This window comes from Hylobates moloch, unplaced genomic scaffold (assembly GCF_009828535.3).
Source record: "Hylobates moloch isolate HMO894 unplaced genomic scaffold, HMol_V3 SCAFFOLD_14, whole genome shotgun sequence".
Classification (NCBI taxonomy): Eukaryota; Metazoa; Chordata; class Mammalia; order Primates; family Hylobatidae; genus Hylobates; species Hylobates moloch.
In genome coordinates this window covers 70,117,658-70,129,730 of record NW_026652289.1, presented here as the reverse complement: position 1 = coordinate 70,129,730, position 12,073 = coordinate 70,117,658, and the positions used below count along the sequence as shown (strand labels likewise).

General features: G+C 38.9%; 1 protein-coding gene across 7 annotated transcripts in view; it reads right to left on the bottom strand.

Annotated features, from left to right (window-relative positions):
- Nucleotides 1–12,073, bottom strand: part of FRMD5 (FERM domain containing 5) — a 351,142-nt gene that overhangs the window by 326,835 nt on the left and 12,234 nt on the right. The gene's annotated exons all lie outside the window — the stretch shown is intronic.

Genomic DNA, 12,073 nt, shown 5'->3' with positions numbered 1-12,073 from the left:
CCAGTTCATTGATCAACTTGTTCAAACTGCCCAATTTGCTAGTTATGAATCTTTCGTCTACTGAGTATTCAACACTATAAGCTTTTGGTTATAATTTCAAGGCTGTATAAGGAATCCAGTATTTTTGTTTGGGGTTTTGTTTTTAATATACTTTGAAGTATATAATAATACACACTGAGAATGCTGCCCGTGAAGTATCTTTAGAAATTGGTTTTTTCTGGGTTAAGGTATGATTTTCCCAAAATATGAATAATTAAAGTATATGACAACCTCTGAATTTCCAATGAGGTTGGGAATTGAACTCAACTGGCATTGATACTTCACCTACCCCATTCCAGCCTCTGTCTTTCTACCACTCCATGAACGATTGCTATGAACAAAATGACCCTAGAATGTCATTATTAGAGAGAGTACGCCTTTGGTCAGTATCTGCTGGCTTTTGAGACAGAGTCTCACTCTGTCACTCAGGCTGGAGCGCAGGGCGTGATCTCGGCTCACCGTAACTTCTGTCTCCCGGGTTCAAATGATTCTGGTGCCTCAGCCTCCCGAGTAGCTGGGCTACAGGTGTGCGCCACCACGCCCCAGCTAATTTTTATATTTTTAGTAGAGACATGGTTTCACCATGTTGGCCAGGCTGGTCTCAAACTCCTGACCTCAAGTGATCCACCTACCTCAGCCTCCCAAAGTGCTGGGATTACAGGCATGAGCCACCATACCCGGCCTCTGCTGGCTTTTAACACAATATCACTACACTTTTTTTTTTTTTTTTTTTTTTTTTGAGGCAGGGCCTTGCTCTGTCACCTAGACTGCAGTGCAGTGGCACAATCATGGCTCACAGCAGCCTCGACCTCCTGGGCTCAAGTGATCTTCCCACCTCAGCCTCCTGAGTAGCTGGGACCACAGGTGTGCACCACCATATTTGGCTTTTTTTCTTTCTTTTTTTTTTTTTAATTTCTGGGGGACAGGGTCTTGCCATGTTGCCCAGGCTGGTCTCAAACTCCTGGACTCAAGCCATCCTCCTGCCCTGGCCTCCCAACCAAAGTGCTGGGGGTTCAGGTGTGAGCCACCATACCCAGCCCATTTTTATTTCAGAAAACATACATTAAGAGGGTGGTTTCTGAAATACAAAGTATAAATAACCCAGAGGTAATTCTAGGCAAATTATAAACACATCAATCAGTATTGCTATTTCCTTTGCTTTAATTTAGAATTCAGTGGCTTTTTGAAAACTAGCCTCTAGTTTCAAAAATGGGACATGCTATTATTTTGAAAATATTACTCCAAATGATGAAAGTAGATCTAGAAAGCATATGAAACTCCCAAGAATGAAACAGTATTTGATGCAGATGTGATTGCTCTCCAGAATACCTATTCATCTCAGAACTACTTAAAATATACAATTTTATTTTTTAGCTAATTTAAATTAAAATAAGTTGATTAGATAGTAACCACTGAAAATAAAAACTCTCAGGAAAAAGTTTTCCTTCTCTTAACCAGGAAGAAAAGGAAATAACACTAAAACTGACAACCTTACCAGCTTCAGCTATCAAAAGGGAAGATACTTCCATTTCACCAACATTGTTTCCAACATTGTCTCCTGTGTCTACAGTTACTGAGGACTGGCAAATAACTTTTAACTCCATCTAAGACAGAGGAGTCAAATCAACACATGAAATCTCTTTTCATCATTATTGGAGCAGTTGAAATATATGACCCCACCGTTCATGTCTACAAAATATATCATGATAAAATATTGTAACTCTATTACAGACCAACAAATGGGCTTGACCAAGGTAAAGGCATATTACGTTTCAAACACATCTAAAGGAAACAGAAATCCCAGAGGAAAGGCAGGCAGAAGTACAAGGAACTTAACAACCACAAGGAAGGGAAATTCAATGCCAAATAAGAAAACCTACATGCAGCTTATAGGTTTGATACTTTAGCCAGGGTTGTTAGGCTAAATATATGTAGAAAATAAAAACTATTTCTTTTTTTCCATAGGAAAAAACTAATACAGCTAGTTCTCCTAATGGACAAAAGTGAGAAAATGTCATCTATTTGAAAGAGGAGGAGGGGGACTAAGGACAGAGCAAAGTTTCCAAAAACTCCAAAAATGAGAGACATAGGACAGAGGCTAAAAGAATACAAGTAAATTATAGCCAAATATAAGGAAGAAAAAAATATATTTTTTTTCTTGAGACAGAGTCCCCCTCTGTCACCCAGGCTGAAGTGCAGTGGCACAGTCTCGGCTCACTGTAACCTCCAGGTTCAAGTGATTCTCCTACTTCAGCCTCCCGAGTAGCTGGGACTACAGGCATGTGCCACCATGCCTGGCTAATTTTTTTTTTTGTATCTGTAGTAGAGACAGGGTTTCACCATGTTGCCCAGGCTGGTCTCGAACTCCTGAGCTCAAGCGATCCTCCCATCTCGGCCTCCCAAAGTGCTGGGATTACAGGCATGAGCCGCCGCAACTGGCTGAAAAATCATTTTTTTAAAATCCTATATGTTGCAAGTTCAAAGATGATTATTAGTAATAAAACTATAGCTAAATAGCACTAAAATGTATAAAGTACTTTCAGATACATTTTCTCTATTTTTTTTTTCTCATCTTCACACAACTCTTGGGAATAGGCTGATCACAGAAGTTAGGTGACTCATTCAAGGTCATATAGGTAGTATGAAGAAGAGTCAAGGCTTGACCTCAAGTTTCCTGAGTTCAAACACTATATATACTCCTGTCACTATATCATTATTAAATAAAATTTCTACTCAAATCCACCAAAGGCATTCTAATAAAATTCTGCTCAATGTAACCATGCATTGCTCACTCATCAGTCCTAAAGCCAATCTCAGAATTGCCAACATTGTATAGAACTGCTTTCACACTCTGGTAATTTCTAGAAAAACCTCAATAAAGAAAAGATATCAGAACTGAATCTTTCTTATTAAAAAAAACTTTAACCATTATGAATGCATCTAATGAATTCAATTTTACTCTTTCAACATTGATGAACCACTGTCAGTGCTCATCAAAACTGATAACAAAATATAATGTCTGTTTCCCAATGGCAAATCCCTGCTTGTTCCCTCACCTATTTCTACAATGTATTGTCATTTATAACCTCTGACAGTTGTGCCACATTTCCCACATTACACAGAAACGAAGCACAGTAATTTTGGAAGGTTTTGTACTAGAAATTGGATTCCTGAAGAAAAGATAACCTCCATTTTTTAGTCAGTACAGCTAACTCATGAAAAATGACTTAGTTTCCATATACTACTTTTCAATATAAAAGAAAATTTTTAAAATATTTATGACTTCAACAAATCTTGGTCAGTAGACTTTTCATCATAATTGAGTCAACAAAAAGTAGAATCTGAAAGTTATGACAAGATAGTGCACTGCAGAATAAAGAGCCCTATTGTATGAATCCATTTCAGACTACAGAATCTTGGGTAAGTCAATTTACCTCTCTGGGGTCTCAGTTTTGCCCTTTAAAAAAATTCAGTTCAAATGAGAATACATGGACACAGGGAGGGAACATCACACACCAGGGCCTGTTGGGGGGTTGGGAGGAAGGAGAGGGAGAGCATTAGAACAAATACCTAATGCATGCGGGGCTTAAAACCTAGATGACAGGTTGATAGGTGCAACAAACCACCATGGCACATGTATACCTAGGAAACAAACCTGCACATTCTGCACATGTATCCCAGAACTTAAAGTAAAATAAAATTTAAAAAAAAATTCAGTTCAGTAGCTTTCATTTTTGTTTAACAGAGGGACCTTTTTTCTAACAATGTATCACCTGGAAATTCAATATTTTTAAAACTGATAAAAAGCAGAGCCCTTCTAGGCAGGTTGCTCAGATCCCACCCACTCAGCACTCAGCGTGCTCCTCAGTCCCCAAATCCCCACCTCAGACGCCCCATGAAATATGTCTGAGGAACAGAATATAAAAACCAGGAATGAACTCTTTCAAGTCTCTTCCAGCTCTAAAAGTCTAGGATTTCATGAATTTTATACTCCATATCATTAGCCATTAGAGAAATGTAAATTAAAACCTCAATGAAATATCACTATATACCTATCAAAATAACTTTTTAAAAAAATGTTAATAATACCAAGTGCTGGTAAGGACACAAAGCATCTAGAATTCTCATATATTGCTGGTGGTAATGCAAAATGATATAGCCACTTTGGAAAACAGTTTGGCAGTTTCTTATAAAGGTAAACAGACACACATATGCAACTAGTAACTCTACTTCTAGGTATATACCTAAGTAAAATGAAAACCTATATTTATATAAAAACCTGTATGTGAATGTCTTTTTTGCAGCCGTATTCATAAATGCCAAAAAAATGAAAACTCCAATGTCCCTCAATGGGTTAATAGATGAACAAATTGTGATATATCCATAACATAGAATAGTACTCAGCAATGAAATGAAAAAACTGCTAATATACGCACTAACATGAATGAATCTCAAAAGCATTATGCTTACACTGAAAACCACAAAGCATTTTTTAAAAAATTAAAGACCTAAATAAATGGAAATACATCATACATTCATGAATCAGAAGACTTAATACTGTTAAGATGGCAACACTCCCTGAATTGCTGAATTCATCAACAGATTCAATACACTTCCTATCAAAATTCCACCTGGAATTTTTACAGAAATTGACAAGCTGATTCTAAAATTCATATGGAAATGCAATAAACCAAGAATAGCCAAAATAATCTTGAAAAAGAATGAAGTTGGTGAACTCATACTTCCCAACTTCAAAATCTACTACAAAGCTATTAATCAAGATACTATGGTAGTGGAATAAATGTAAATAGATCAATGGAATATAATTTAGAGTCCAGAAATAAACCTATATATTTATGGTCTATTCATCTTCAACAAAAGGGCTAAGACAATTTAATGAGGAAAAGAATATCCTTTTCAACTGATTGCGCTGGACAACTGGATATCCACATGTAAAAGCAAAACTTTGGACGCCTATCTCACACCATACACAAAAATTAACTCAAAGTGGATCATAAACCTAAATGTATGAGCTAACACTATACAACTCCTAGAAGAAAACACAGGTATAAATCTTCTTGATATTGGGTTAGGCAATGATTTCTTAGATATGCCACCAAAAAAGCACAAACAATAAAAAATAAGATTATTAAATTGGACTCCATCAAAATTAAAACCTTTTGTGCTTCAAAAGATACCATCAAGAAAATGAAAAGACAACTCACAGACTAGGAAAAAATACTTGTAAATCATCTATCTGATAAAGGACTTGTATCCAGAATATATAATAAACTCTTACAACTCAACAAAAAGACAAATAACCCAATTTTTAAATGGCCAAAGACTTGAATAGACATTTCTCCCAAAAAGATATACAAATGGCCAATAAACACGCGAAAAGATGCTCAACATATTTAGTCATTTGGTAAATGCAAATCAAAACCACAATAAGATACTCCTTCACACCCATTAGAATGGCTGTAATAAAAATAAGGCACATGTATACATATGTAACTAAACTGCACATTGTGCACATGTACCCTAAAACTTAAAGTATAATAATAAAAAAAGAAAGTTCATAAAATAAAATATGTAAAAAAAAAAAAAAGGCAGACAATAGTGAGGATTGGCCAGGAGAAACTGGAACCGTTGGGCCACGGTGGAAAAGGGTTTGACAGTTCCAAAGGGTTTGAGCGCTGTGGAAAAGGGTTTGAAAAAGGGTTTGGCAGTTTGCTGACTCGTGTGGTAACACAGAGTTACCACACAACCCAGCAATTCCACTCTTAGGTATCCATCCAAAAGAAATAAAAACATACTTCCACACAAAAACTTGTACAAAAATGTTCATAACATATTCAAGAGAAAGGAAAACATGTCCAAAGACCTGTACATAAATGTTCATACCATTATCCATAATAGCCAAAAAGTTGAAATGTCCATCAACTGATGAATAAACAAAATGTGGTATATCTATGACCTATACAATGGGAAATTACTTGGCAATTAAAAAAATTAAGTATTCATTAATGTTACTACACGAATGAACCTGAAAAACATTATACTAAGTGAAAGAAGTTACAAAAGACCATGTTGTATGATGCCATTAATTAATATATCTAGAATAGGCAAATCTGGAGAGATGAAAAGTAAGTATTTGCCTAGGACAGGAAGCTATTGGGGGGGAGTCAGAATTGGGGAATAACTGCTAATGAGTACGTTTATTTTGGGGTGATAAAAATGTTTTAAAATTAGATATCTTGATGGTTGCAAAACTCTGAAAAGATACTAAAAACTGTTGAAATGTACACCTTAAACAGATGAACTTTATGGTATGTAAATTGTATCTCAAAAAAGCATTATGCTAAGTGAAAGAAGCCAGACTCAAAAGATTACATATTGTATGATTCCATTTATAACACTGTGGAAAAGGCAAAACTGTAAGGACAGAAATCAGGTTTGTGGCTGCCAGAAGCTGGAGAAAGAAGAGAGGACTGATCATAAAGGGGCATAAGAGAAATTTACAGGGTGCTGAAAATATTCCATACAAGGTAGTTACACAACTTGCATGTATTTGTCAAAATTCATAGAACTGTACAGCTAAAAAAGTTAATCTATGTAAATTGTACCCCAATAAATCTGACTTATAAAAGGCAAGTTTTGCTGGGCACTGTGGCTCATGCCTGTAATCCACTTTGGGAGGCTGAGGCGGGCAGATCACGAGTTCAAGAGTTCGACACCAGCCTGGCCAACATAGTGAAACTCTGTCTCTACTAAAAACACACAAAAATTTGCCAGGCATGGTGGTGGGTGCCTGTAATCCCAGCTACTTGGGAGGCTGAGGCAAAGAGAATCGCTTGAACCTGGGAGGCGGAAGTTGCAGTGAGCAGAGATCACACCACTGCACTCCAGCCTGGGTTACAGTGTGAAACTCCGTCTCAAAAATAAATAAAATAAAAAAATTAAAAGGCAAGTTTACATTGAGGAGATACAGAAAACTATATTTGGAAACTTGAGATCAAAAGAATAGTGGAAACCTTTGAAATATACCAGAACTCACCCCTACTGAGTTCTATAACTAGGAGGACCATGCCTCCTACGTATACCATCAAGTTTATATATTGCCGATGACAGAATGACAATATAGTCAAAAACATATGGACCATGGCAGAATTCCCCTTGGAATTCGGGATCAATGTTAGAAAAAGTCCTCCCTCTGAAAGGTGAACTAGTGAAAGTCAACATAAAATTAAAGTTGTCTGGCCAAGTCCTCTAACTTAGAGGGGAAATGACATTTAGATTTGAGTCTTAAGAAATACCCAAGTCTAGGCCGGGCACGGTGGCTCATACCTGTAATCCCAGCACTGGGAGGCCAAGGCAGGTGGATCACCTGAGGCCAGGAGTTCGAGACCAGCCTGACCCACATGATAAAACTCTATCTCTACTAAAAATACAAAATTAGCCAGGTGTGGTGGCACGCGCCTATAGTCCCAGCTACTTGGGCGGCTGAGGGAGGAGAATTGCTTGAACCCAGAAGGCAGAGGTTGCAGTGAGCCAAGATTGTACCACTGTACTCCAGCCCGGGCAACAAGAGCGAAACTCTGTCTCGAAATAAATAAATAAATAAATAAATAAATACCCAAGTCTAATCAAAGTAAACAGTATCATGTAGACTGGGATGTACCTTTAAAAAAAAATAAGAAAAGAAAAATTGGGCCGGGTGCAGTGGCTCACGCCTGTAATCCCAGCACTTTGGGAAGCCGAGGCGGGCGGATCACGAGGTCAGGAGATCGAGGCTAACACGGTGAAACCCCATCTCAACTAAAAATACAAAAAAATTAGCCAGCCGTAGTGGCGGGCGCCTGTAGTCCCAGCTACTTGGGAGGCTGAGGCAGGAGAATGGCATGAACCTGGGAGACGGAGCTTGCAGTGAGCCGAGATTGCGCCGCTGCACTCCAGCCTGGGCGACAGAGCGAGACTCGGTCTCAAAAAAAAAAAAAAAAAAGGAAAAATTAACCTATCTGAAAAAGAGTCATATTAGCACAGGTACAATAATCTGCAGGAAGTAGGAGAAAAAGAGACTACCAGCCATTAGTAACTACTACTTAAAGGCGAAAGAAAACTGATTCTGGTAGATATATAATTACTAGAACTCTACTACAGAACAGAGATCATTTGTAAGACTTTGAACCTGAAAAATATCCCTCAAACCCACTTGATTCCCTTTGCCTTCCAAATAGTTTCTAACCTGGTTTTCCAAAGTCTCTGATCCTAAAAGAAGTGCCTACAATGGCAGAAACCAGCATTCACTATTCCATTATAGTTGACCAACTAAGATTCTGGATTATACATAAAAAACAAAAGCTCTTACGATTTTGGTTAGCACGAATCCAAGAACCTGAAATCTGTTGAATGAGCATATAAAGCTGTATTTTGTGTTCCGCAAAATCAAAGACCAGATCATAGATGGAAGCAGTCACCAAGCTCTTCCTTTGACATCTCTTTCTTTAAAAGGAACATCTGTATTTATAAAGAATATCCTTCACAGAGGGAACACACACACATTAAACAAACAACTTATAGAGCCAAGGATAAATTTCTTGAACTACAGAACATCTGTGCTAAAAGGGGCTGGAGGGATCATCTATTTGTGCCTCATTTGGCAGATAAGAGGGTTACATTGCAATTTTAGAGATTAAGTTACCTGACCAAGGTCTCAAAGATAATCAGTGCCAGGCATTTAACACAGTTCTCCCAATTCACTCCAAGTTATCATCAGAGAGAAGTAAAACAACTGTAGCTAGGCACAGTGGTGTGTGCCTATAATCCCAGCCACTTGGGAAGCTGGAGTGGGAGGATCATTTGAGGCCAGGAGTTCAAGGCTGCAGTGCACTGTGCTCCACACCTGTGAATAGCCACTGCATTCCAGCCTGGGCAAGATAGTGAGACTCCATCTCTTAAAAAAAAAAAAAAAGGCAAAAAAAAGAAAACAACTCTGTAGTCACACAGACCTAAGTTCAAATCCCAGCTCCCCGACTTACTACTCCTGGGACATTAAGTTATTTCACTTGTCTAAGCCTCAATGCACTCATCTGTAATTAGAGACAATATCATTTTTTATCTTATAGATAAGATTAAATGAAAGAATGCATATAAAGCACTTAGCACAGAGCCTGGAACAAAGAACTCAATAATTTTTGAATCAATTAACATATATTACAAACTAAAGATATGTAATATCTTTATATTTATATAGCAAATAACTCTCTAAGACACAAAAATGGCACCATGTTATCATATTCATAACTTATCAGTACCTTCATTTTAATTGTAATTATGTCAGAAATATGATTTCAAAGGAACAAAGAATTACAGAGAAAGGACGTAAAAAAAGAATACTGGCCAGGTACGGTGGGCTCACACCTGTATTCCCAGCACTTTGGGAGGCCAACCAGGCAGATCACTTGAGGTCAGGAGTTCGAGACCAGCCTGGCCAACATGGTGAAATCTGTCTCCACTAAATATACAAAAATTAGCCAGGCGTGGTGGTGGGCACCTGTAATCCCAGCTACTCAGGAGGCTGAGGCAGGAGAATCGCTTGAATCTGGGAGGCAGAAGTTGCAGTGAGCCGAGATCCTGCTACTGCACTCCAGCCTGGATGACAGAGTGAGACTCCATCTCAAAAAAAAAAAAAAATACTGCCAAGATACCATTTCTAAATCCTTAATTTTTATCTTTTTATTAGATTATAATTGATAATTATATAGGATTATTTATAAGTAGATACATTTTGACATATGATACTTGAGAATAAAATATTGACATATAATTTTAAAAAGTAACTGGATCCTAATCAAGTGAGAAAACATTCTATAGCAATTCTAAACCATAAACCCAAACTTAATAATAAACACATTTGGTTAGAACAACTAATTTAATCACTTTTTTAATTTTTAAGACCAGATCTTGGTCTGTTGCCCAGGCTAGAGTACAGTGGTCTGATGACAACTCACTGCAGCCTCCAACTCTGGGGCTCAAGCAATTTTTCCACCTTAGCCTCCTAAGTAGCTGGAACTACAGCAGCATGCCACCATGCCTAATTTTCTTTTTATTATTTTTTGTAGAGACAGCGGTCTCACTATGTTGCCCAGGCTGGTCTCAAACTCCTGGACTCAAGCAATCTTCCTGCCTCAGCCTCCCAAAGTGTTGGAGGCATGAGCTACTGTGCCCATCCTAACCTTTTTACATTTTTTTATTATGCAATAGTTATAGATACACAAAATTGCAAAAAATAGTGTGGAGATGTCCCATGTGCCCTTCACCCACCTTCCCCCAGCGGTAAAATCTTACGTAACTATAGTATGTTATCAAAACCAGGAAGTTTACAGTGGCACTGAAATTTAATTCACATACCATAAAATTCACCATTTTACAGTATACAATTAAGTGGTTTTTAGTATGTTCCCAGAGTTGTGCAACCCTCACCACTAACAAACCACCTTTTAAAGTCATCATAGGCTGGGCACAGTGGCTCACACTCATAATCCCAGCACTTTGGGATGTTGACGTGGGAGGATTGCTTGAGTCCAGGAGTTTGAAACCAGCCTGGTCAACATAGCAGGACTCTGTCTCTACAAAAGAAAATTTTAAAAATTAGCTGGGCTTGGTGGCATGCACCTGTAGTCCCAGCTACTGGGGAGGCTGAGACAGGAGGACTGCTTGAGCCCAGGAGTTCGAGGGCACAGTGGGCCAAGATCATGCCACTGCACTCCAGCCTCAGCAACAGGGCAAGACCCTGTCTCAAAACAAAACAAAACAAATAATATCACCATAGCATAACTCTCAAAAATAGAAAACATGATGGGTTCATTTTTTCACCTATTTATCTCAAGCTATAGGTAACTTTACATTTGCTTTTTTTTTTTTTTTAAATGGAGTCTCGCTCTGTCGCCCAGGCTGAAGTGTAGTGGCGCGATCTCGGCTCACTGCAACCTCCATCTCCCAGGTTCAAGCAATTTTCCTGCCTCAGCCTCCTGAGTAGCTGGGATTACAGGCATGCGCCACCATGCCTGGATAAGTTTTATATTTTTAGTAAAGACAGGGTTTCACCTTGTTGGCCAGGCTGGTCTTGAATGCCTGACCTCATGTGATCTGCCCACCTTGGCCTCCCAAAGTGCTGGGATTACAGGTGTGAGCCACCACACCTGGCCTTGCATTTGCATTTTTTTTTTTTTTTTTTTTTTTGAGACGGAGTCTCGCTCTGTCGCCCAGGCTGGAGCGCAGTGGCGTGATCTCGGCTCACTGCAACCCCCACCTCACAGGTTCAAGCAAATCTCCTGCCTCAGCCTCCCAAGTAGTTGGGACTACAGGCATGTGCCACCATGCTCAGCTAATTTTTTGTATTTTTAGTAGAGACGGGGTTTCATCGTGTTAGCCAGGATGGTCTCGATCTGACCTCGTGATCCACCCGCCTTGGCCTCCCAAAGTGCTGGGATTACAGGTGTGAGCCACCTCATCAGGCCCATTTGCATTATTTAATAATCATTTTTTCAGAGCTAATACTTTTATTTATACACATCTACAATCAATATATATTAAGCCCCTCGGTGACACCTTAGTTACTAGCTGTACAAAGATATCTCTGCTCTTCAAACAGTTCACAGTACACTGAGAGACAGACATGTGAGAAAATATTCACATTTCATTTTTTGAGATGGAGTCTCGCTCTGTTGCCCAGGCTGTAGTGCAGTGGCATGATCTCGGCTCACTGCAAGTTCCGCCTCCCGGGTTCACACCATTCTCCTGCCTCAGCTTCCCCAGTAGCTGGAACTACAGGCGCCTGCCACCACGCCAGGCTAAATTTTTTTTTTTTTTTTTTTTTTCAGTAGAGACGGGATTTCACCATGTTAGCCAGGATGGTCTCGATCTCCTGACCTTGTGACCCACCCGCCTCGGCCTCCCACAGTGCTAGGATTACAGGCGTTAGCCACCATTCTGGTGAAAAGATTCACATTTCAATATGGTAAGTGCTGTAAGT